This window comes from Dendrobates tinctorius, unplaced genomic scaffold (genome assembly GCF_039654945.1).
Source record: "Dendrobates tinctorius isolate UK_male_01 unplaced genomic scaffold, ASM3965494v1 ptg000384l, whole genome shotgun sequence".
Taxonomy (NCBI): Eukaryota; Metazoa; Chordata; class Amphibia; order Anura; family Dendrobatidae; genus Dendrobates; species Dendrobates tinctorius.
The window spans coordinates 1,746,905-1,771,745 of NW_027362050.1; positions in this window are offsets into that span (position 1 = coordinate 1,746,905).

Here is a 24,841-nt window from a genome sequence, read left to right on the forward strand (position 1 = left end):
TGGAGTCGGCCAAGCGTCTGTCTCCTAGGCAGGCTCGCTGGGCATTGTTTTTTACTCGTTTCAATTTTCTTGTGAATTACCGTCCCGGGGCTAAAAACACCAAGGCGGATGCTTTGTCTAGGTGTTTTCCGGGGGGAGAACCTCGGGAAGAGCCGGTACCCATCCTCCAGAAAGGGGTAGTGGTCTCTGCTCTCACGACGGAGGTAGAGGCGGAGATTGCCGAGGCCCAGGAGGAGGTACCACCAGGACTTCCCGCCAACAAATCATTTGTACCCCTGCATCTTCGGATTAAGCTGTTGAAGGAACACCACGACTCGGTACTGGCTGGTCATCCAGGGGTGAGGGGCACCTTAGAGCTGGTATCGCGTCGTTTCTGGTGGCCCAAAATCCGGCAGGACGTGGTCTCATACGTGGCAGCTTGCATCACGTGCGCTATTGCTAAGTCACCCCGTACCCGTCCTGCTGGCACGCTACAGCCTCTGGGGGTACCCAATAGGCCATGGACAGAAATCTCCATGGATTTCATCACTGACTTGCCAGCCTCGGCAGGGAACACGGTCATCCTGGTGGTGGTTGACCGTTTTTCAAAGATGGCGCATTTTGTGGCATTGTCTTCATTGCCCAATGCTAAGACATTGGCTCAGGTATTTGTGAAGGAGGTGGTCAGACTCCATGGAGTACCGTCGGACATAGTATCTGATAGGGGTACGCAATTTGTGGCGAGGTTTTGGAAAGCTTTTTGCTCACGTTTGGGGATCAAGTTGTCACATTCATTGGCGTTTCATCCACAGTCTAATGGACAAACTGAGCGCATGAACCAAAATCTAGAACAGTATTTACGATGCTTTGTGTCCGACAACCAGGAGGAGTGGTCTACTTTCCTTCCCTTGGCCGAATTCGCGCTAAATAATCACCGCCAAGAGTCATCAGGAGAGTCTCCATTCTTTTGTGTGTACGGTCAACATCCTCAGTTTTGTACCTTACGTCAGGGTGACTCAGGGGGTGTCCCGGAGGAGGATCAGCTAGGAGCCCAATTGTCATCAGTCTGGAGGCGGGTGAAACAGCATTTGTTGAGCAGGAGTGCCAGGTACAAACGGATGGCTGACAGTAGACGCGTGCCAGGTCCGGTCCTGTGTGTGGGTGAATAGGTGTGGTTAGCTACGAAGAACATAAAACTCAAAATTCCATCTTTAAAACTGGGTCCAAGGTTTATTGGGCCTTTTAGGATTTCTGCCATCATTAACCCAGTGGCTTATCGGTTGGAACGTCCCGCTGTGTACAAGATACACAACGTGTTTCACAGGGCTTTATTGAAAAAGGTGGTAGGCTCTGTGGACACAACGCCGATGCCACCTCCAGTCATGGTGGATGGCGATTTAGAGTTTGAGGTCGCCAAGGTAGTGGACTCTCGAGTAGTACGCCGTACTCTTCAGTATTTGGTGCACTGGCGGGGGTATGGTCCGGAGGAGAGGTCTTGGGTTCCAGCCTCAGACATACATGCGGATCGGCTGGTCAGTTCTTTTCACCGTCATCATCTGGACAAGCCGGGTCCTATGAGTCTTGAGGGTCCGGAGGTCCCTCGTAGAAGACGGGGTAATGTCATGTCGGACGCTGTTCACACCACTGCGTCCGGCAGGCAGAGGTAGTTCCACCTCCAGCCACTATAGCCTCAGTGGCGCCGGCTTGATCTTCAGGCTCTCGGGGGTTAATCCTGCTGGAGACCAGGTTGGATGGTTAGTCACACCCACGGTCTTTAAATAGTCATGCTGGCCTATGGGCGTCGCCGATTATAGCTTGTGTTTCATACCAAGTGGTTCCGGTCTGGAGTGGAGGTGTTGCAGAGAGAGAGATTCGTGTCTGGTGGCGTATGATCCGTTGTTATCCTTTCTCCTTCCCATATTTGTGTTTAGTTGTGCCCTGTTCACATTACTGTTTATTCCTGTGTGTGTGCGGCGCAGTGCAGTTTAAGTTCCCCCTGTCTGTCATATTTGTGTGGGGGCTTTGGTGTTGTGACTCCTCACTGGGTGGAGGGTGGAGGGTTAAATCCAGGGCTGAGCAGGAGATAAGGAAAGGGTGGAGGCTCAGGCATTTGCACCATCAGCAAAAACCCTGGGTGGAGGGTCAGACAGGGTTTCCCCTAGTTAGAGGGACATCACAGGGGCCCCGGGAGTTACAGCCTTAGTTGAACTAAGCCCCCCGTGACAGCTACATCCATCCAACATCTTTTCTATTACAACTGCCCTGGGACCAAGCTCTGCCTGTGGAGAGCTATTCCAACTCTGCTGCATTATTATCAGTCCCAGAGGATTTGCACTGCAGCGCTGGTCACCTCTGACCAGAAATCACAGGTGGCGTCACAAACACTTTATAATAAACTTTACAAACTTTATCATTCCTTGTAAATATCCCCTTTTATTGGACGCCCAGGGCTACAGACAGGGTCACAGCTGCGTGACACATCCCTTTAAGAAGCAGCCCGGTATCGAGTATCCCCACTGCCCTGGCAGGCACTCCACAATATACTATGTGGAGGACTATGCAGTGCATTATACTAAACAAGCAAAATGCTGCCTGTCATGAAAAGGGGGTATATAACCTTTGGCCGCACACAGCTATCACATGTGCAGGGGGTCTTATCTTAGTTATCCCACCTCTGCCAACAATGTGATGAAAACAGCAAGTTAGTCTTGCACTAACAATTTACTGCAGGTGCTTATTGTAGTTATCCCACTGCTGCCACAATATGTCACAAACTACAGGGATTTATGTATATCCTACTTTCCAGTTCCACTCTGGAACTTGCAGCTCTCCGGCGCCCCCTTTTACCCTCAGGTCAGTCAGGGAACTGCGCCTAGGATAATTAGTCACCGGATGGGCCATTTGTTGTGCGCTGGCTATTAGGCATGCTGCAGCGAGGGAATTATAAGGCTCTGGCCACAGCCAGACAATCAGCTTATAAAACCCCTTCCGTCACTGCCAGCTAGCCCACCTAGCCAAAACACACTTCGCTGCCACCAGCTTCCGATTTCTATATTAATATTTTAAATTAATACAAGGGTTCCGAAGCCGACCCAAATTAGTAGCGTAATTAACTTTTAGGCACGTGAATTAGTCATAAAGCATAGAGACGGAACTAATAATTTTATATTTTACTCCCAAAAGACAGGCAGTGTTTACAGAAGATATAAAAAGCTTTTACAATATGAGACAATTAAAATATGTACAATGCAAATACAAATAAAAGGAAATTAGGAGAAGAAATATAACTCACGTATTCCTTAGATCATCTTAGGCAGAACCATACTGGTAGGAGGAGCCAGACGTCACAATGTATTGAGGTCTGGTTGCAGCAGCTTCCCAGGCTAGAGTGAGGGCTGTCCTGTGTGAAAGTGACTTATACCCCTGGGCTTGTGACATCACTAAAGGGGCTGGTTTTCCGGCTCCCTCCCCTAGCTCAGAGTAAGCCCAGGTTCACATAGCGTTAACAGCAGTCCGTTCAACGCATAGCGCTGACGGACTGCATTAAGGCTATGGCATAATGCGATCGTGTTATGTCCTCCCTCTAGCGCAGATGCTTCATCTGCGCTAGCAGTGACAGAGCCACAGATGCTTCATCTGCGCTAGCAGTGACAGAGCCTCAGACGCTGCAGCCCGCATCCGAGGCTCCATCACAGAATGACGGCACATTGCTAGCGCATGCCGATTATGGCATGCGTTAGTGATGCGCTCGTTTATAGCTGAGTATGGGTGCGTTAACGCATCTGTTACATAGCGTTAATGCCACTGTGTAACAGATGCGTTAAACGCAGCCCATTAACGCTATGTGAACCCAGCCTTACAGATCTGGTTCTGAAAACTTATAATAGTCATATCTCGCAGAGGGTACCTTGTATAGAAACGCACATAGTATCATCTTATTCAGCTTGTCGCTGGCGTTCATTCAAAACCAAATACGAAGCATCATGCTGCCCTGGCTGCACAGGAATCCACTTGTCGGATTCCATTGAAGCTAGAACTGGGAAAAACACAGGCTAAATAGTCCTGTCGAAGAATGTTACAAATATGTAGTTTTCATTCCTCTAGCACAACCTCCCATTGCTTTATGACCAAATGATTAGATTCTCATTATTGTCTATGGGAAGTTCTCACATGGTTGAAGACAAATGGGCTCCCTGCTGTGAGGAGGGAAATCCTTCACTGGTACCTCAGGTTACACTGAGTGTGTGTGCAGGCTGAGGGGGAAGGAAGCAAGGGGGTGGACAGTGTCAGGCTGTGAGTGAGCAGAAATTTGCAGGCATGGCGCAGAGTTCAGTATGTGAATAGAAGAGTCTGGAATGTTCCATAAAATGTGATAATCAGGGAAATCTTACGTCATATTTTACATTATCGTTACACTGTCTATTCATCACGTGATTGGATTGCATATGCCAGAACAGAAATCATTCTTCTCAACTGTACATCACCCGGTGAAAACTTAAGATATGCTGCTAATAAATTGATACTGCATGGGGACAGATTGTAAAGAGGCCGGGAAACAAGCGTCAAACAACTTCAGTATTGTTAATCACACTCATTTAACGGTCTGAACTCAGCGCATGAAATGCAACAGAAATGTTTGTGTTATGGTGCAATATGTGAGTATTCGGGGCCCCACTTTAAACTTTTGCCCAGGGCCCCACTTTGTCTAAAACAAGCCCTGGACACCTATCCACACAATCTATCACAGTTCAACCTCTCCACCATGGCCAGAATCAAAGAGCTGTCTAAGGACATCAGGGACAAAATTGTAAACCTGCACAAGGCTGGAATTGGCTACAGGACAATAGGCAAGCAGGTTGGTGAGAAGTCAACAACTGTTGGCGCAATTATTAAAAAATGGAAGAAACACAAGATGACAAGATGACTTTCAATTTTCCTTGGTCTGGGGCTCCATACTAGTTCTCACCTCAGGGGTAAGGATGATTCTGAGAAAAGTCAGGAATAAACCAGAACTACATGGAATGACCTGGTCAATGACCTTTTAGAGCTGAGACCACAGTCTCAAACATTCGATAATGACCTTATGGATGATCCAGAGGAGGCATGGGAGAAGATCATGTGGTCGGATAAGACCAAAATAGAAATTTTTGGAATACATAAAAAAAGAACATGGACTGCACCTCCAAAAAATCATACAGTAATCTAATGCTGCCAGGCAAAAATATAGTGCTGAACATGAGGTTCTTAGTTTAACATTGTGATCAGACTGTGTAAAGCACACTGCCACGTCATGGCGAACCTCTAAGTGGGTCCTAACTTCTATCGCTGGTGCATTGTCGCTGCGATGGTGGTTAGTGCACGACGCCACTCCTTTAAGGCATTAGAAGTTAGGACTCGCCGTGATGTGGCAGTGGGCTTCACACAGCCTGATCAGAATGTTAAACTAAGAATCTCATGTTCAGTCATATATATTTTTGCTTAGCGGTATTAGATCAATGTATGATTTTTTGGAGATGCAGTACTGCTCTTTTTTTGTGCTTAGAACTAGTTGATATCAACTCTGCTCATCGTGTTTGTAGAAAAAAGAAGGATGAGTACAACCTTAAAAACACTGTTCCAACCATGAAGCATGGTGGGGGAAATATTATACTTTGGGGGTGCTTTTATGCAAAGGGGACAGGACGACTGCACTGTATTAGAGGGAGGATGGATGGGGTCAGATTGGGGGGAGATGGAGGGGGGAGATTTTGGCCAACAACCTCCTTCCTTAGTAAGAGTATTGAAGATGAGTCATGGCTGGGTCTTCCATCCTGACAATGACCCTAAATACACAGCCAATGCAACTAAGGTGAGGCTCCATAAGAAGCATTTCAAGGTCCTGGAGTGGCCTAGCCAGTCTCCAGTCCTGAACCCAATAGAAAATCTTTGGTGGGAGCTGAAACTCAATGTTACCCACGGACAGCCCCGAAACCTGAAAGATCTGGAGAAGATCTGTATGGAGGAGTGGGCCAAAATCCCTGCTGCAGTGTGTGCAAACCTGGTCAAGAACTACAGGAAACGTCTGACCTCTGTAATTACAAACACAGGTTTTTGTACAAAATATTAAGGTCTGTTTTTCTATTGTATCATATACTTATTTTGTGCAATAAAATGCAAATTACTTATGTAAAAATCATACAATGTGATTTTCTTTATTTTTTAGATTCTGTCTCTCACAGGTGAAGTGTACCTATGATAAAATTACAGACCAAATCGGCAGAGTGTCAAATACTTATTTTCCCCACTGTATGTCATACCTTCTCAAAAATGTAGTTTTTCTTTTTTTTTTTTCCCAAAGATGGTCTCATGCTCTTCCTCTGCTTCCCCCATTCTTCCATCCAAGGGTACTTTTTGTCTACGCGTCCGGTATTCCTTATCTCCTCATGACATCTAACAGGCTTTGCAGAGGTCTGACAGCCTTCAAGTCTTCTTATTTTAGTGGTTTTGGGCTGTGTGTGTTGCCTCCCAAAATTAGGGATCCTCATGTCTGTTTCTACTCTACAGCAGTCGGATTTTCCTGGGCTGCAGGATATCAGTTTTTCCTTCCCCAAGTCTACAAAGTTTCTGCCTGGACCTCCATCCTCACCAGAGCTTTGCCAAAACCAAGTTGAGTTGTAGGTGCTGTGGACCTCTGTGCTGTGCCCATCTTTGGGGACTACTCTAGGATATTCCACAATCCTGTGTCTCCAATATTGATGACTACATTGGGGGGAGTCCCAGATCCCACCCTGTTATTTAACCTTCCTGGGGTCTGTTCCTGTCATCTCTGGGTCTTGGTCTCATCCCTAGGTACCTGTTAGCGTGAGTGGTCTAGAGCAGGAAGCTCCGGGAGTGGACCCTCTGGACCGTGGCACCGAGGGACCCCGGGCAAGCTGCCAGGTGGAACCGACCCCTATACAGGGACCGTTAGGAGCAGGCCCAGGGGTTCGAGTACCACGGTAGCCGGTACCGAGATGGGCGGCTCAGGATGGACCGGAGTAAGACTGAGACTTGAGTAAGACGGCAGGAACAGTGAAGGCAGGACTGGAGTAGGACGGCAGTAGCACTGGAGGCAGGACTGGATTGGAACGGCAGGAACACTGTAGACAGGACTGGAGTAGGACGGCAGGAACACTGTAGACAGGACTGGAGTAGGACGGCAGGAACACTGGAGCCAGGACTGGAGTAGGACGGCAGGAGCACTGGAGCCAGGACTGGAGTAGGACGGCAGGAACACTGAAGACAGGACTGGAGTAGGACGGCAGGAACACAGGAGACAGAACTGCGGAAGAGATCAAGGAACACGGGTAGCAGAGCTGAGAAGCTGCTGCGGGGAGCAGCCGAGAACAGAACTGCAGGAGCAGAGTGCACGCGATGAAGCGAGGTCAGAGTGCTAGGAAATACAACGATCAGGCGCCTCCCTCAGGGGGAAGCGGCCTGATATGGCCCCGTCTGGGCAGCCATTGGTCCAAAGATGCTTCCAGGTCAGGGCACAGCCGGAGCATAAGAAGCAGGAAGGAGGCGTGGCCACGGCCTATGGCGCATGCGCATAACATGCAGGGACGGCATCGGCCGCGAGCCCGTCTCAGGTGACCGCCGCGGCCGTCGGGTGGAGAGAGGCTGCGGCATGGGAGCGGAGACCGGGTGAGTATGGCGGAGCGGTGTAACAGTACCCCCCCCAAGCCGCCCCCCCGGAGGTTAGCAGGAAACCTCTTGAGGATACGGGGAGCATTGATATTCTCCCGAGGCTCCCAGGATCTCTCCTCAGGACCAAACCCTTCCAATCAACAAGAAAGAAAGTCCTACCTCTAACCCTTTTCACAGCGAGAATGTCCTGCACTTCAAAAACGTCGTCGGCACCCACCGGCTGAGGACCAGGATCAAGCGAGGAATGGAACTGATTCAGCACCACAGGCTTCAGGAGAGAGACGTGAAAGGTGTTCGGGATACGGAGCGAAGCAGGCAACCTCAATTTGTAAGCGACTTTGTTAATACATCCCAGAATTTCAAACGGACCGATGTAGCATGGGCCCAATTTGTAGGAGGGCAGTTTTAATCGGACAAATTTGGAGGAGAGCCATACCTTGTCACCAACACAATACAGAGGAAAATCCAACCTCTTTTTGTCTGCATAGTTCTTCATCTGATCAGCGGATCTCTTGAGTGATGTGTTGGTCTCAGCCCAAATCTTAGAAAATTCCGAGGACAAGGCGTTGGCCGCGGGTACCTCGGAGGCAGGAGTTATCGGAAGAGGAACACCAGGATGTCTGCCAAAAACAATGAAAAACGGAGACTTGGCCGAAGCCTCACCAGCATGGTTGTTATAGGCGAACTCTGCCCAGGGGAGCAAGTTGAACCAATCGTTCTGGTGGGCGTTGGAGAAGTGTCGTAAGTACCCCGTAAGCGTCTGGTTGGTACGCTCTACCTGTCCGTTGGACTGTGGATGGTAGGCCGAGGAGAAGTCGAGAGAAACGTTCATGAGCTTACAAAGCGAACGCCAGAACTTGGAGGTAAACTGAACCCCTCGGTCAGACACAATGCGTCGAGGTAGTCCGTGAAGTCTGAAGATTTGACGAATGAAGATTTTGGACAGCTCCGGCGCTGAGGGAAGACCGGGCAGAGGGACGAAGTGAGCCATCTTGGAAAAACGATCTACCACCACCAGGATGACTGTGCAGCCCGCAGAGCAGGGTAGGTCAGTGATGAAATCCATGGCGATGTTTTCCCAAGGAACCGTAGGGACGGGCAACGGAAGCAACAAGCCGGACGGAGGTCTCCGTGGCACTTTGTTTTTTGCACAGGAAGGACAAGAAGCCACAAAGTCGAGTACATCTTGGCGAAGCGTGGGCCACCAGTAGTGAAGTGTGATAAGGTCAAGGGTCTTCTTTGTTCCAGCATGGCTGGCCAGTTTGGAGGAGTGCCCCCATAGAAGAACCTTTCGCTTGAGATTCTCTGGCACAAGCGTCTTGCCAGGCGGGGGGAGTAAGCCAGTTCACCAGAGCCACGGTGATGATCCTAGTGGGATCAATGATATGCGAAGGTTCCTCCATGGATTTGTGTGACTGGAAGACCCTGGACAGGGCGTCGGCTTTGGAATTCTTGTTGCCAGGACGGAATCGGAGCTCGAAATCAAATCGGGCAAAAAATAGGGACCATCTGGCCTGGCGAAGGTTAAGTCTCTGGGCAGACTGGAGATAGGCCAGATTCTTGTGGTCCGAGAAGATGACAAACGGATGGACAGCTCCTTCCAGGAGGTGGCGCCATTCCTCCAAGGCCAACTTGATGGCCAAAAGTTCCCGGTCGTCGATTGAGTAGTTACACTCGGATGGAGAAAAGGCCTTCGAGAAGAAGCCACAAGGGTGCAGGCGACCGGAGGCGGTTCTCTGAGACAGTACCGCCCCGGCACTGTCGAGGAAGCGTCCACCTCGAGTACAAAAGGTCGATCGCTCTCAGGGTGATGCAGGACCGGAGCCGTGGAGAAAGCCCGTTTTAGGATTAGAAAGGCCTCCTCTGCCTCAGGAGACCAATCCTTGGAAGTAGACCCTTTAAGGTGAGCACAGAAATGGGTCTTGTGATCGCGGAGAAGTGGGAGACAAATTGCCGGTAATAGTTGGCGAACCCGAGGAATCGTTGTATCGCCTTCAATCCGACGGGGTGAGGCCATTTGAGGATGGCAGACAACTTCTCAGGATCCAACCTTAGACCAGCGTCGGAGATAATGTATCCCAGGAATGGCAGAGAGGTCTGTTCGAAGAAACATTTCTCAATCTTCGCATACAGGAGGTTCTCCCGAAGACGCTGAAGCACCAGGCGGACACTCTTTCTGTGGGACGAGAGGTCCGGCGAGAAGACGAGGATGTCATCTAAGTACACGACCACACAGGAGTACAAGAGATCCCGGAAAATCTCAATGACGAACTCTTGTAAGACTGCAGGAGCATTGCAAAGACCGAAGGGCATGGCCAGGTACTCGTAATGGCCATCTCGAGTGTTGAAAGCGGTTTTCCACTCGTCACCAGCACGGATACGGACCAGATTGTAGGCCCCTCTGAGGTCCAGCTTGGAAAAGACCCAAGCCCCTCTGAGACGGTCAAACAGCTCCGGAATGAGTGGAAGAGGGTACCTGTTCTTGATGGTAATCTCATTCAACCCCCTATAGTCAATGCACGGCCGTAGAGTTCCGTCCTTCTTTTTGACGAAGAAGAACCCGGCTCGAGCGGGCGAAGAGGATTTCCGTATAAAGCCTTTGGCGAGGTTCTCTCGGACGTACTCGGACATGGCGGTGGTCTCTGCGGGAGACAGAGGGTAGACTCTGCCCCTTGGAGGGGTTGAACCGGGAACAAGTTCAATTGGGCAGTCAAACGGCCGGTGTGGAGGGAGGACCTCCGCTTCCTTCTTATCAAAAACATCGGCGTAGGAGCTGTAAGCTGGAGGAAGACCCGGGAGGTCTGGGAGGTGACCGAGGAGCGGCCGCTAGGTGGACAGGTGTCAGACATCAAGTTTGGCACGGGTGCCCCCAGCGGAGTATCTCCCCAGAAGACCAGTCGAGAACAGGCTGATGAATCCTTAACCATGGAAGACCTAGTAGAATGGCGTGAGAGAGCTTAGGCAAAACGTAAAAGGCTATCTTCTCTCGATGTAAGGCTCCGACTTGCAACTCCACCTCTTCAGTGAGCAAGGTGACGGTCACCTGTAGCGGTTTGCCATCCACGGTGGCAATCTCAATTGGGTTAGATAGAGTGACTACAGGAATTTGGTATTTGTCTACCTCTTCCGGCCGAATGAAGTTACCCGCTGAGCCCGAATCCACGTAGGCCACCTCGGAACCACGCCTCCCTCCTGAAACCAAAAGCACAGAAATCGTAAGGGGTTGAGAGGAATCATCATCACCTAGGAAGGCCTCTCTTACCTGACCTAGGTGGAGTCGTTTCCCTGTCTCTTGGGACAGGAGCGGACATAGTGTGACAAATCACCGCAATAGAGGCACAGACCTTGTGCCCGTCTCTCTCTCTGATGCAACTCGGCCAACATGAGACGATCTATCTGCATGGGCTCACCCGAAGAGAAGGAAGAAGGCCGGACCGAACGGGAGCTGGCAGACCGGGTGAAAGGAGAAACTGACCCGGAGGACCGCCTGTCTCTCGCTGAGTCCCGAGCGCGCTCCAGGAAGTGCAGGTCAATGTGGGTAGCCAGTAAGATAAGGTCCTCTAAGGTGGACGGGGTATCTCGACCTGCGAGTTCGTCCTTTATTTTACTAGAAAGACCGCTCCAGAATGCCCCCACCAAAGCCGCGTTGTTCCAGCCGAGCTCGGAGGAGATAGTGCGAAAGCGAATAGCGTACTGTCTGACCGTGAGAGAGCCCTGGTGTAAGCTAAAGAGTGACTCAGTGAGAGAGGCTAACCGACCCGGCTTATCGAAAACCTTACGAAACATATCCAGGAAAACCGGAGGACTCGAGACGACCGGGTCGTCATGTTCCCAGAGCGGGTTTACCCAAGACAGGGCCTCTCCCTCCAGATGGGACATGATGAAGGCCACTTTGGCCCGATCCGAGAGATATTGCTGCGGCAGCTATGCAAAGTGGAGACTACACTGATTTAAGAACTCCCTGCAGAGCTTGGGATCCCCGGTGAAACGAGGTGGCTTGGCGAGGCGGGGTGTCGGGAGAGCAGTAGACGCGGGAGGAGAAGTCGGCACTGCAGTGGCAGCCTGGAGGGCCAACAAGCGACTATCAAAGGAGGCCATGTAGGACAAAATGTGGGCTTGAGTATCTTGCTGCTGACCCAGCTCCTGTTGGAGACTGACCAGCTGAGTGGCGTTTCCAGGATCGGCCACCTGTAAGGCCGACAAACGGATGTCTGTTGTGAGTTCATTTTCCCCTTCATTACTGAGGCCCGAGGAACTCCCTCTTCTGGTAAAGAAAGGTAGTGAGCCTGATTATCAAACACCTGAGGCTGATGATGATGACTGGCTGAGTGGAGTTACTGACTGGATATAAGGCTGCCGACGCCCTTCTGCCCTGCGGGTGACTTCTCTGTGGGATCCTTGGAGACCAGTCTGAATTCCTGCTCCTCTAAAGCTAAGTTTGCTGCTCGGCCTTTTGCATTTGTGCTTTGTCTTTGTTTTGCTTTGTTTTTCTGGATTTCTGCCATTCCCTGCTGGGGTGTGCTGAATTCCTTTAGCTCTGTCTTCTGAAAATACCTGAGTGCTGATTTAGTTTTTGAAGCCTAGCTGCTTCAGGGCCTTTTTCATATCAGCTTGTTGGCTTATGTCTTTGATAGGGTTTTGGCAGATTGCAGACATCAGCCTTCCTGTCCTTTCCTATCTAGGTAGTTTTGGGCCCCATCTTTGCTCAGTCTATCTTTCTGTCTGTGTTAGTGTTTTCATCTTGCTTCACCGTCATTATATGTTGGGGGCTGCCTATTGCTTTGGGGTCTGCTCTGGGGCAGTTTAGATTTCCCCTTTCTTTCTTTAGGCCTAGTTAATTCTCCGTCTGTGATCGAGGGGTCTAGGGCATCGTAGGAACCCCCCACGGCTACTGCTAGTTGTGTTGATAGGTTCAGGGGTCTGCAATCTGATAGTTGCCAACTTCTCTGGTTTTCTGGACTTAGCTTGTATTTCTGCTTTTGCCTCCTACGGTGACTCTTTCATAACAGAATCACCCGCCATACCACAGATCCTAGGGTACTCAATAGCAGGAAAGAATTGTAAAAAAAAAAAAAAGTGTTTATATTTTTTCCTCTATATCTCTGAGGCCGTAGGGGGAATTTTTTTTTCTCTCAATGGAGATAAAGCAATTGTCTGATCGTGTGGAGCAGCTCGCTGCGGAAGTGCGGGGAATTTCTGCCTACCTTGCTGATTCACATGCTGCTGAACCAAAGATTCCTACACCTGATGCATTTTTTGGGGATCGGTCTAAATTTTTCAATTTCAAAAATAATTGTAAATTATTTTTTGCCTTGAAGCCTAACTCGTCAGGGAGCTCCGCGCAGCAGGTTAAAATTGTCATCTCTTTGCTGCGTGGCGATCCCCAGGATTGGGCGTTTTCTTTGAAACCAGATGATCCTATTCTGACTAATGTGAACGCATTTTTTCAGGCCTTGGGGTTGTTGTATGACGAACCTAATGCCATTGATCAGGCTGAAAAGACCCTGCTGGCATTGAACCAGGGTCGTGATTCTGCAGAATTGTACTGTCAAAACTTCCGAAAGTGGGCAGTACTTACTACCTGGAATGATAATGCCTTGGCTGCTCTCTTTCGGAAGGGGTTGTCAGAAGCCGTAAAAGATACTATGGTGGGATTTCCTGTTCCCTCTGGTCTTGACGATTCTATGTCATTAGCCATTCAGGTTGATCGGCGTTTGCGCGAATGCAAAGCTGCACGAGAGGTGTTGCCACCTGTTGATCAAATGTCTGAACCTATGCAATGTGATAGAGTTTTTTCCAGAGAGCAGCGTCAGGAGTTCAGAAGGCGTAATAAGTTGTGTTTTTTCTGTGGAGATGCCTCGCATATTATTTCTGTCTGTCCTAAACGAGAGAAACGCTTTGCACACATGTTTTCTGTTGGGGTGTTCAACCTAAGTTTCTTCTGGCTATTACTCTGATCTGCTCCCTGTCCACATATTCCGCCAAGGCTTTTGTGGATTCGGGAGCAGCCCTAAACCTAATGGACTTGGATTTTGCTAAACGTTGTGGATTTCCGATGACACCTCTGCAGACGCCTATCCCTTTGAGGGGGATTGATGCTACTCCTTTGGCTAAAAATAAACCTCAGTTTTGGACCCAGGTGGTAATGCGGGTCGCCCCAGACCATCAAGAAAATTGCAGGTTTTTGGTGTTGCATAATCTGCATGATACTATTGTTCTGGGGTTTCCCTGGTTACAAATTCATAATCCAGTTTTGGATTGGAAATCTGTGTCTGTGGTGAGTTGGGGTTGTCGGTGTGCCTTTAGTGAGGCTCCGGTGTTTTCCACCTCTCCTCAGTCGCATGATGTTCCTGATTATTTGGCGGACTTTTATGATGTATTTAGTGAGAATGAGTCTGCGTCTCTGCTTCCTCATAGGAGTTATGACTGTGCAATTGAACTGAGCCCGGGGTGTAAATTTCCCAAGGGTCGGCTCTTCAATTTATCTGTACCCGAGCACGAGGCTATGCGATCCTATATTAAGGAGGCGTTGGAGAAGGGTCATATTAGACCATCCTCGTCACCCTTAGGTGCCGGGGTTTTTTTTGTAGCCAAAAAGGATGGATCATTAAGACCTTGTATTGATTATTGTGCCCTCAACAAAATTACTGTTAAATATCAGTATCCGTTACCCCTGATTTCTGATCTATTCTCCAGAGTTAAAGGCGCTTGCTGGTTTACCAAGCTTGACCTCAGGGGGGCGTATAATCTTATTCGCATTAAGCATGGGGACGAATGGAAGACGGCGTTTAATACTCCGGAGGGACATTTTGAGTACCTGGTGATGCCTTTTGGGCTCACTAATGCCCCTTCTGTCTTCCAGTGCTTCATGAACGATATTTTCCGAGATTTTGTCGATAAATTTTTGATTATCTATCTGGATGATATTTTGATCTTCTCCAAGGATTGGGATTCTCATGTGGAACATATTCGGACTGTGTTCCGGATCTTGAGGGAGAATTCCCTGTATGTCAAAGGATCTAAATGCCTTTTTGGAGTACAGAGGATTTCTTTTTTGGGATTTATTTTGTCCCCGTCAACTATTGAAATGGACCCGGCCAAGGTACAGGCCATTTACGATTGGGTTCAGCCCACTTCTTTGAAGGCCCTCCAGAAGTTTTTGGGTTTTGCTAATTTTTATCGGAAATTTATAGCAAAATTTTCTAGTATTGCCAAGCCATTGACTGATTTGACTAAGAAGGGTGCTGATATGTTAAATTGGTCTCCGGAGGCTGTTTCTTCCTTTCAGGAGCTGAAGCGAAGATTCACCTCCGCCCCGGTTTTGCGGCAACCTGATGTCTCACTTCCATTCCAGGTAGAAGTGGATGCTTCTGAGATTGGTGCAGGAGCTGTTTTGTCCCAAAAGGATCCTGTAACATCTAAAATGAATCCCTGTGCTTTCTTTTCCCGAAAGTTCTCTCCATCTGAACGTAACTATGATGTGGGGAATAGGGAACTGTTGGCCATGAAATGGGCATTTGAGGAGTGGAGACATTGGTTGGAGGGAGCTAAGCATCAAGTCGTGGTCCTCACTGACCACAAGAATTTGATTTACCTAGAGTCGGCTAAGCGCTTGAACCCTAGACAGGCTAGGTGGGCCTTGTTTTTTACACGTTTTGATTTTGTGGTTTCTTTTCTTCCTGGAACGAAGAATGTCAAGGCAGACGCCCTCTCTAGGAGCTTCTTTGCTGATTCTCCTGTGGTGACCAAGCCTGCTACCATCTTAGGCGAAGGGGTAGTTCTTTCTGCCATCTCGCCCGATTTGAGACGTGCTCTGGAAGAGTTCCAGGAGGACAAACCTGAGCGTTGTCCCAGTGGAAAGTTGTATGTTCCTGACCAGTGGAAGAAGAGAGTGATGTCTGAAGTTTATTGCTCTGCTTTGGCTGGTCATCCAGGTATTTTTGGTACTAGAGATCTGGTGAGTCGGTTTTTTTGGTGGCCCTCCTTGTCTCGTGATGTCAGGAATTTTGTGCAGTCCTGTGGGACGTGCTCCCGGTCTAAATCGTGTTCTCGCTCTAGTGGGTTGTTGATGCCTTTGCCTGTCCCCAAGAGGCCATGGACCCATATTTCAATGGATTTCATCTCTGATATGCCTGTCTCTCAAAGGATGACTGTTATTTGGGTGATTTGTGATAGGTTCTCTAAGATGGTTCATCTTGTACCACTCCCTAAGTTGCCGTCTTCCTCTGAGTTGGTGCCCCTGTTTTTACAACAGGTGGTTCGTTTGCACGGGATTCCTGAGAACATTGTATCTGACAGAGGAGTCCAGTTTGTGTCTAGATTTTGGAGAACTTTCTGTTCCAGGCTGGGAATTCAGTTGTCCTTCTCCTCTGCTTTTCACCCTCAGACCAATGGGCAGACAGAGAGAACAAACCAGACCTTGGAGTCATATTTGAGATGTTTTATTTCTGCTGATCAGGATGATTGGGTTTCATTTTTGCCTTTGGCAGAATTTGCTTTAAATAATAGAGCTAGTTCTGCCACTTTGATGTCACCTTTTTTTTGTAACTTTGGGTTTCATCCTCGATTTTCTTCAGGGCAGGTGGAGCCCTCTGCCTGCCCAGGTGTTGACACTGTGGTGGAGAGAATGCACGAGATCTGGGACCAAGTGGTGGATAAGTTATCTCTCTCCCAGGAAAAGGCCCAGCGGTTTTCCAACCGACAAAGGACCATTGGTCCCCAGTTTAAGGTTGGTGATATGGTGTGGTTATCATCAAAAAATATTGCTATGAAGGTGGCTTCTCCTAAGTTTAAGCCTAGATTTATTGGACCTTACAAGATTGTGGAGATTATTAATCCGGTCTCTTTTCGTTTGGCTCTTCCTGTCACATTTAAAATCCATAATGTGTTCCATAAATCTTTGTTGAAGAGGTTTGTGGAACCTGTTGTTCCGGGGGTGGCACCTCCAGACCCTGTATTGGTTGAAGGTAACATGGAATATGAGGTAGAGAAAGTACTGGATTCCCGTCTGGCTAGACGGAGACTCCAGTATTTGGTTAAGTGGAAGGGTTATGGTCAGGAGGATAATTCCTGGGTCTCTGCCTCTGATATTCATGCCAAAAGATTGGTGCGTGCCTTTCATTGGGCTCACCCTGATCGCCCTGGTGGCGTAGTTGAGGGTTCGGTGACCCCTCCTCAAGGGGGAGGTACTGTTGTGAGTTCATTTTCCCCTTCATTACTGAGGCCCGAGGAACTCCCTCTTCTGGTAAAGAAAGGTAGTGAGCCTGATTATCAAACACCTGAGGCTGATGATGATGACTGGCTGAGTGGAGTTACTGACTGGATATAAGGCTGCCGACGCCCTTCTGCCCTGCGGGTGACTTCTCTGTGGGATACTTGGAGACCAGTCTGAATTCCTGCTCCTCTAAAGCTAAGTTTGCTGCTCGGCCTTTTGCATTTGTGCTTTGTCTTTGTTTTGCTTTGTTTTTCTGGATTTCTGCCATTCCCTGCTGGGGTGTGCTGAATTCCTTTAGCTCTGTCTTCTGAAAATACCTGAGTGCTGATTTAGTTTTTGATGCCTAGCTGCTTCAGGGCCTTTTTCATATCAGCTTGTTGGCTTATGTCTTTGATAGGGTTTTGGCAGATTGCAGACAGCAGCCTTCCTGTCCTTTCCTATCTAGGTAGTTTTGGGCCCCATCTTTGCTCAGTCTATCTTTCTGTCTGTGTTAGTGTTTTCATCTTGATTCACCGTCATTATATGTTGGGGGCTGCCTATTGCTTTGGGGTCTGCTCTGGGGCAGTTTAGATTTCCCTTTCTTTATTTAGGCCTAGTTAATTCTCCGTCTGTGATCGAGGGGTCTAGGGCATTGTAGGAACCCCCCACGGCTACTGCTAGTTGTGTTGATAGGTTCAGGGGTCTGCAATCTGATAGTTGCCAACTTCTCTGGTTTTCTGGACTTAGCTTGTATTTCTGCTTTTGCCTCCTACGGTGACTCTTTCATAACAGATGTCCATCGACTTCATGACTGACATAATGCGCCCCTGATTCTCCCGTAGGAATAGCAACTCTTTCTGGGTAGCAGCTGTAGTACCGGCGGAGTCCATGGCCTGATCGTACTGTTAGCGTGGGTGGTCTAGAGCAGGAAGCTCCGGGAGTGGACCCTCTGGACCGTGGCACCGAGGGACCCCGGGCGAGCTGCCAGGTGGAACCGACCCCTATACAGGGACCGTTAGGAGCAGGCCCAGGGGTTCGAGTACCACGGTAGCCGGTGCCGAGAGGGGCGGCTCAGGATGGACCGGAGTAAGACTAAGACTTGAGTAAGACGGCAGGAACACTGAAGGCAGGACTGGAGTAGGACGGCAGGAACACTGTAGACAGGACTGGAGTAGGACGGCAGGAACACTGTAGACAGGACTGGAGTAGGACGGCAGGAGCACTGGAGGCAGGACTGGAGTAGGATGGCAGGAACACTGAAGACAGGACTGGAGTAGGACGGCAGGAACACAGGAGACAGAACTGCGGAAGAGATCAAGGAACACGGGTAGCAGGGCTGAGAAGCTGCTGTGGGGAGCAGCCGAGAACAGAACTGCAGGAGCAGAGTGCACACGATGAAGCGAGGTCAGAGTGCTAGGAAACACAACGATCAGGCGCCTCCCTCAGGGGGAAGCGGCCTGATATGGCCCCGTCTGGGCAGCCATGGGTCCAAAGGTGCTTCTGGGTCAGGACACAGCCGGAGCATAAGAAGCAGGAAGGAGGCGCGGCCGCGGCCTATGGCGCATGCGCATAGCATGCAGGGACGGCATCGTCCGCGAGCCCATCTCAGGTGACCGCCGCGGCCGTCGGGTGGAGAGAGGCTGCGGCGTGGGAGCGGAGGCCGACTGTGGCGTGGGAGCGGAGGCCGGGTGAGTATGGCGGAGCGGTGTAACAGTACCGATCTTGTTGGTTCCTCGTTGCTTTTGTTAGTCCATGTATACATGTCCTCTTTTCGACCCGGGCACAGCTGCCACGTTTTCGCCGGCCCTGAAAGAACTGGTACTTGGTTCCCTGACACGGTTTTGTTGTCATTCTTGCTCCGCTACCAGCGTCGTTAACTATGCGAAAACGACCTGAACAATGAACACATCCCCTTTTTTAACTGTATGCAGATGACACATGGATGGCTTTTATTTTTTTTTTCCCAATACTGGCACATACTGTATAAAGCTGTTGAATTTGGGTCAGGAGCTCTCGGGCAGGTCCATACACCATGGTCCGTACTCAGACTGTGATTCACAGGTGTGTGAATTCGGCTAAAAGAACGCCAGCAGATACATTCATGCAGATCATATATGGTAACCGGAAGCCATAGAACCTGTGAACAGATATCTGATGTCTATGGCACAGGTGCTGCCGAGAATGATGATTTTTATGGGAGCTTAAAAATTATATAAACCGTTGGGTGAGCATTTTGTAGATTCGTTGGATAGTATGAAGCCTAGTGAGCGTTCCTTCATTCACTATAATCGTCCGGCGTAAACGCATCCTTACCATACTTTTACCATGTGAGTCATTAACCAGACCGCTGACATCAGATGGAAGAAATATCCTGAGCCCCTGCCTTTGTTTTCCCTTTAATGCATATCTTCCTACCTAATACTCGAGCCTGGTATTACCGGCTCCATCCTCCACAAGTTACCACACCTATCCCTCTCCTTGGGCTACTGCTCCCATCTTTACCAACCCCACCTTCTTGTTATCCTGAAATCTCTCAGCTTTTCTGTCCTATATGTACCTGCCTCCTCCCTCATTCCCATTGTATAAGATATATGCAGAAGTAACTGGCTCGCTGCCTCGTCCTTCTTTCCCAGCCGTCTCTTCTCTTCATGTCGTGCCTGATCTCTGTGAGAATAGGAGTAACCCGTTCTCACCCGCACATCGCCTCGAGATGTTTTTTAATTTTTTATGACATCGTAATCTTACCCATTCTGTGTCAAGTTGCTTTTTGAAGGTAGTGGTACATCTAATGCATGGATAACATTTCCAATTAAGCTAGGTTCATGCGTCCCACATTCATGGTCCAAATACGGACCGCGATGTCCGGATCGGCCGCGGGTATCCTAACCACAAACCATCAGCGTCATATATTCCTATGATATTGAGTTTGGGTCAGGCTACCCTTGGTTAGTCCAGAAATCATGGTCGGTTCTCAGACCACGAATGTCAGACGTGTGAAACCGTCCTCACACTTTACATTTATTCCTAATTACTTTTAGTTGTGATCAAATATTGTTATGGGATCAACACAATCCCCACACTATGGTTTATTAGCTTTGTTAGCAAAATACAAATTAAATAATGGAATTAATGGTGGACCAAAACGAGACACTGTCTGTGTCTAAGACTATGGAAAAAAATTCCTATGGGTCATGTTGACATCAACATGACTAAACCTTTATTATGCCAAGTGTTAGGAACGGCGGAACGCACTAAATAAAAGTAATAATAAAGTGTGTTCGCCGCTCGGGGTCCACCGTGCAGTAGGTGATATAACCGCTGCTAAGTGGTGGCAGGAGCAATATGGCTGAAATGCGCACAGGGTTAAACTTCTCCCAGGTGCGCAGAGCAATCTCAGTTAACTCACAGAGATGCCAAAAAGTACAAACACAAATGACTGAGCCTGTTGTAGTCACAGTATTCAGTAAAAAAACACACACACGGTATCAGGTCACAGGAGTAGCCCAAGACGGCGGCACTATGTCCGTCTAGACCTACCGTGTGCGCGGTGTTGCAACTGCGAACACAAAGGAGGCTGCTACTGCAGCGCGGCGTGAACACTGCCGCTAAACGACAAAGGCAAGGCGCAAGCGCAATGTCGGACGCTAGCAGCTGTGGATGTTGCAGCAGAGGAGCGCTGGCGCTGATTCTAACTCAGTCCCTATCCACATGCGTAATATCAGAGGGAAGGGGTTTCAAATGAGTCAGTCACCAGAATCATGCATCCGTCCTCATACACACAGCAGCAAGTAAGTCTATACTAGCGCATGGCGGAACAGCCATGCACGCCTTTTATAGCAGCCGGGACCTTCTGCACGCTACCAGATCTCTGAAATGGACCAATGAGAACTGGAGCGGGACCTGAGCACATGACTCCCAATCTCCAATGGGAGATCGTCCCATGAGCATGCCCAGTAAGAGGACAGAAGGACTTAGCCTCAGGAGAGATTTGCTGCAAGGCAATCTCCTCTGCAATCTCCTCTGCAGTGGATAAATAGGAGGAGAGTGCAGAATGTGAGGATCTGGATCCCTGCTGAGTAAACGCAGAAATCCGACTCCTAACATTACCCCCCCTCTTAGGGCTCCCCCTCCCTGAGCCTTACGATCCACCAACTTGTGCCCGTAAGAGGTATAGGCCTCAGACTGGTCCGCAGGCAAGTCTGATGTCCCGGTAGGTGACAGAGAGACCCGGGACATGTGGAAGGCCTCAGGGGTGGCAAGATCGCCAGGTTTGAGAAGGAACCCGTGGGAGACAGCGGGAGTGGAAGTTAAAGTGGAACGCCACCATGTGTCGGCAGGTGTCTCCGCTCTTCGCTTAAGGAGGCTATTCCGAGCACAAAAGGCGCAGGCCTGAATATATTTTGTAACATCCCGAGCCCTGTGCAGCCACCAGTAAGACCCTGCCAGGAGTTTTGTGGTCTGCATATAGCCACAGTGACCACCACTCTTGGACGTGTGTGCCCAGGCAAGAACCTTCGGCCGAAGGTGGGGAGGAACAAGGGTCTTACCCGGCGGTACAGAATTTGGCTGTTGCGGGGCACTGTTGTTCTGAGACACCGCGTGTTGACAAATAGGACCGCAACTGGAGTCTTATGCCAGACACGCCTGGAGAACGGCGCGAGACACCTCCATGGGCTCTGGGGGTGGAACCTCTGGCTCGGGTAGTTCCAGAGGCTCAAAAAAATTGGGAGCCGGAGTAACCTTCCGTTTGGATTGAGCACGCTCCATACCGCGCTCCGAAAAACGGAGGTCAATGCTGGTGGAAATGGCAATCAGCTCTTCCAAACTGGCAGGAATCTCTCTAATGGAGAGAGCATCTTTAAAGTGCTCCGCCAAACCTCTCCAAAACACAGGGATGAGGGCTTTATCGGACCACTCCAACTCGGAAGCCAGTGTCCGAAAACGGACGGCATACTGACTAACCGAGAGAGCACCCTGAGTCAAAGCAAGAAGCTGAAGAGAGGTATCGTGCATGACCCGTGGACTGAGGAAGACCTGCTTAATAGCTGTTAGAAAGTGAGCAGCGGTCCGGACCTCTGGGTCACCACACTCCCATAGTGGTGTAGCCCACTCCAACGCTTTGCCCGACAGCAGGGAAACAATAAACCCCACCATGGCCCATTCCGTAGGGAATCGCGCAGCCAGTAACTCCAGCTGAATGGAGCATTGGCTGATGAAACCCCTACAGGAGGCGCCATCGCCAGAAAATTTATCGGGCAACGGGAGGCGGGTAACTGTCGGCGCGGGGGAGGACGTGGACATACGGGAAACCGTGTCTGTGATTGCCTTTACAGCAGCTTCGGTGGATTGTGCAGCTGAGAGAGCCCTCTCAAGAGTGACCAGCCAGCCCTCAAGCTGCCGAATACACTGTAAGAGTTGCTGCTGTTCTGCCATCACTAGCCAGACCCTGGCGCTAGTATAATGTTAGGAATGGCGGAACGCACTAAATAAAAGTAATAATAAAGTGCGTTCGCCGCTCGGGGTCCACCGTGTAGTAGGTGATATAACCGCTGCTAAGTGGTGGCAGGAGCAATATGGTGGATATGCGCACAGGGTTAAACTTCACCCAGGTGCGCAGAGCAATCTCAGTTAACTCACAGAGATGCCAAAAAGTACAAACACAAATGACTGAGCCTGTTGTAGTCACAGCACTCAGTAAAAAACGCACACACGGTATAAGGTCACAGGAGTGGCCCAAGACGGTGGCACTACGTCCGTCTGGACCTACCGTGTGCGCGGCGTTGCAACTGCGAACGCAAAGGAGGTTGCTACTGCAGCGCGGCGTGGACACTGCCGCTAAACGACAAAGGCAAGGTGCAAGCGCAATGTCAGACGCTAGCAGCTGTGGATGTTGCAGCAGAGGAGCGCTGGTGCTGATTCTAACTCAGTCCCTATCCACATGCGTAATATCAGAGGGAAGGGGTTTCAAATGAGTCAGTCACCAGAATCATGCATCCGTCCTCATACACACAGCAGCAAGTAAGTCTATACTAGCGCATGGCGGAACAGCCATGCGCGCCTTTTATAGCAGCCGGGACCTTCTGCACACTACCAGATCTCTGAGATGGACCAATGAGAACTGGAGCGGGACCTGAGCACATGACTCCGGATCTCCAATGGGAGATCGTCCCATGAGCATGCCCAGTAAGAGGACAGAAGGACTTACCCTCAGGAGAGATTTGCTGCAAGGCAATCTCCTCTGCAATCTCCTCTGCAGTGGATAAATAGGAGAGTGCAGAATGTGAGGATCTGGATCCCTGCTGAGTAAACGCAGAAATCCGACTCCTAACACCAAGAAATAAAAAACTACCCCCCCAAAAAAAAATCTAAATTGAAAACCAATTCTAATAATACACTAACATCGGTCTGGAATTTCCATCTTAATGATCCCAAAGACTTTTGGGAGAATACTCTGTGGACTGCCGTGATAAAAGTTGACCTTTTTGGAAGGTGTATGTCCCATTACATCTGGTGTAGAAGTAACTCAGCATTTCAGAAAATGAACATCATACCTACAGTAAAATATGGTGGTGGTAATGTGATGATATGGGGCAGTTTTGCTGCTTCTTTGCTTTAAGAAAAACAAAATTAAGACTTTGGAGTGGCTTAGTCAAAGTCCTGACCTTAATCTGATTGAGATGCTGTGGCATGACTTTAAAAAGGCGGTTCATGCTGGGAAACTCTGCAGTGTGGCTGAATTACAACAATTCTGCAAAGATGAGTGGGCCAAAATTCCTCCAGAGCGTTGTAAAAGATTCATTGCCAGATATCGTAAATGCTTGATTGCAATTGTTGCTGCTAAGGGTGGCCCAATCAGCTATTAGGTTTAGGGGGCAATCACTTTTTCACACAGGGCCCTGTAGGTTTGGATTTCTTTTTTCCTTAATAAGAAAGTTCTTCATATACAGTGGGGAAAAAAGCATTTAGTCAGCCACCAATTGTGCATGTTCTCCCATTTAAAAAGTTGAGAGAGGCCTGTAATTGTCATCATAGGTAGACCACAACTATGAGAGTCAAAATGAGAAAACAAATCCAGAAAATCACCTTGTCTGATTTGGCAAGATTTATTTTTTAAATTATGGTGATAAATAAGTATTTGGTCATTAACAAAAGTTCATCTCAATATTTTGTTATATATCCTTTGTTGGCAAAGACAAAATTCAAACGTTTTCTGTAAGTCTTCACAAGGTTGGCACACACTGTTGGTGGTATGTTGGCCCATTCTTTCATGCATATCTCATCTAGAGCATTGATGTTTTGGGCCTGTCTCTGGACAACACGGACTTTCAAATCCCTCCAAAGGTTTTCTATGGGGTTGAGATCTGGAAACTGGCTAGGCCACTGCAGGACCTTTATATGCTTCTTACGAAGCCACTCCTTTGTTGCCCTGGCGGTGTGCTTGGGATCATTATCATGCTAAAGGACCCATCCACGTTTCATCTTCAATGCCCTTGCTGATGGAAGGAGGTTTGCACTCAAAATCTCATGATATATGGCCCAATTCATTCTTTCATGTACACGGATCAGTCTTCCTGTTTCCTTTGCAGAGAAACAGCCCCAAAGCATGATGTTGCCACCCCCATGCTTCACAGTAGGTATGTTGTTCTTTGGATGCAACTCAGTTTTCTGGCTCCTCCAAACACGACAAGTTTTGCTTCTACCAAACAGTTCTACTTTGGTTTCATCAGACCATTTGACATTCTCCCAATACTCTTTTGGATAATCCAAATGCTCTCTTGCTATAAAAAATCCGGTACCACACAATGGTATAAAATTACAAAAACCATGTCTTTATTGAAATATACATGACAAAAAATTGACTCAAGTAATGTACAGAACAATGAAAAGGGACGGATAAAAATCCATGGGAACTCCTACCATAGCATATTGTCAGAGACATATAAGCACACCTATACAATTAAACCATAAATGAAGAGGGAGCTAAAAGTAAATGGAATTCTTTCA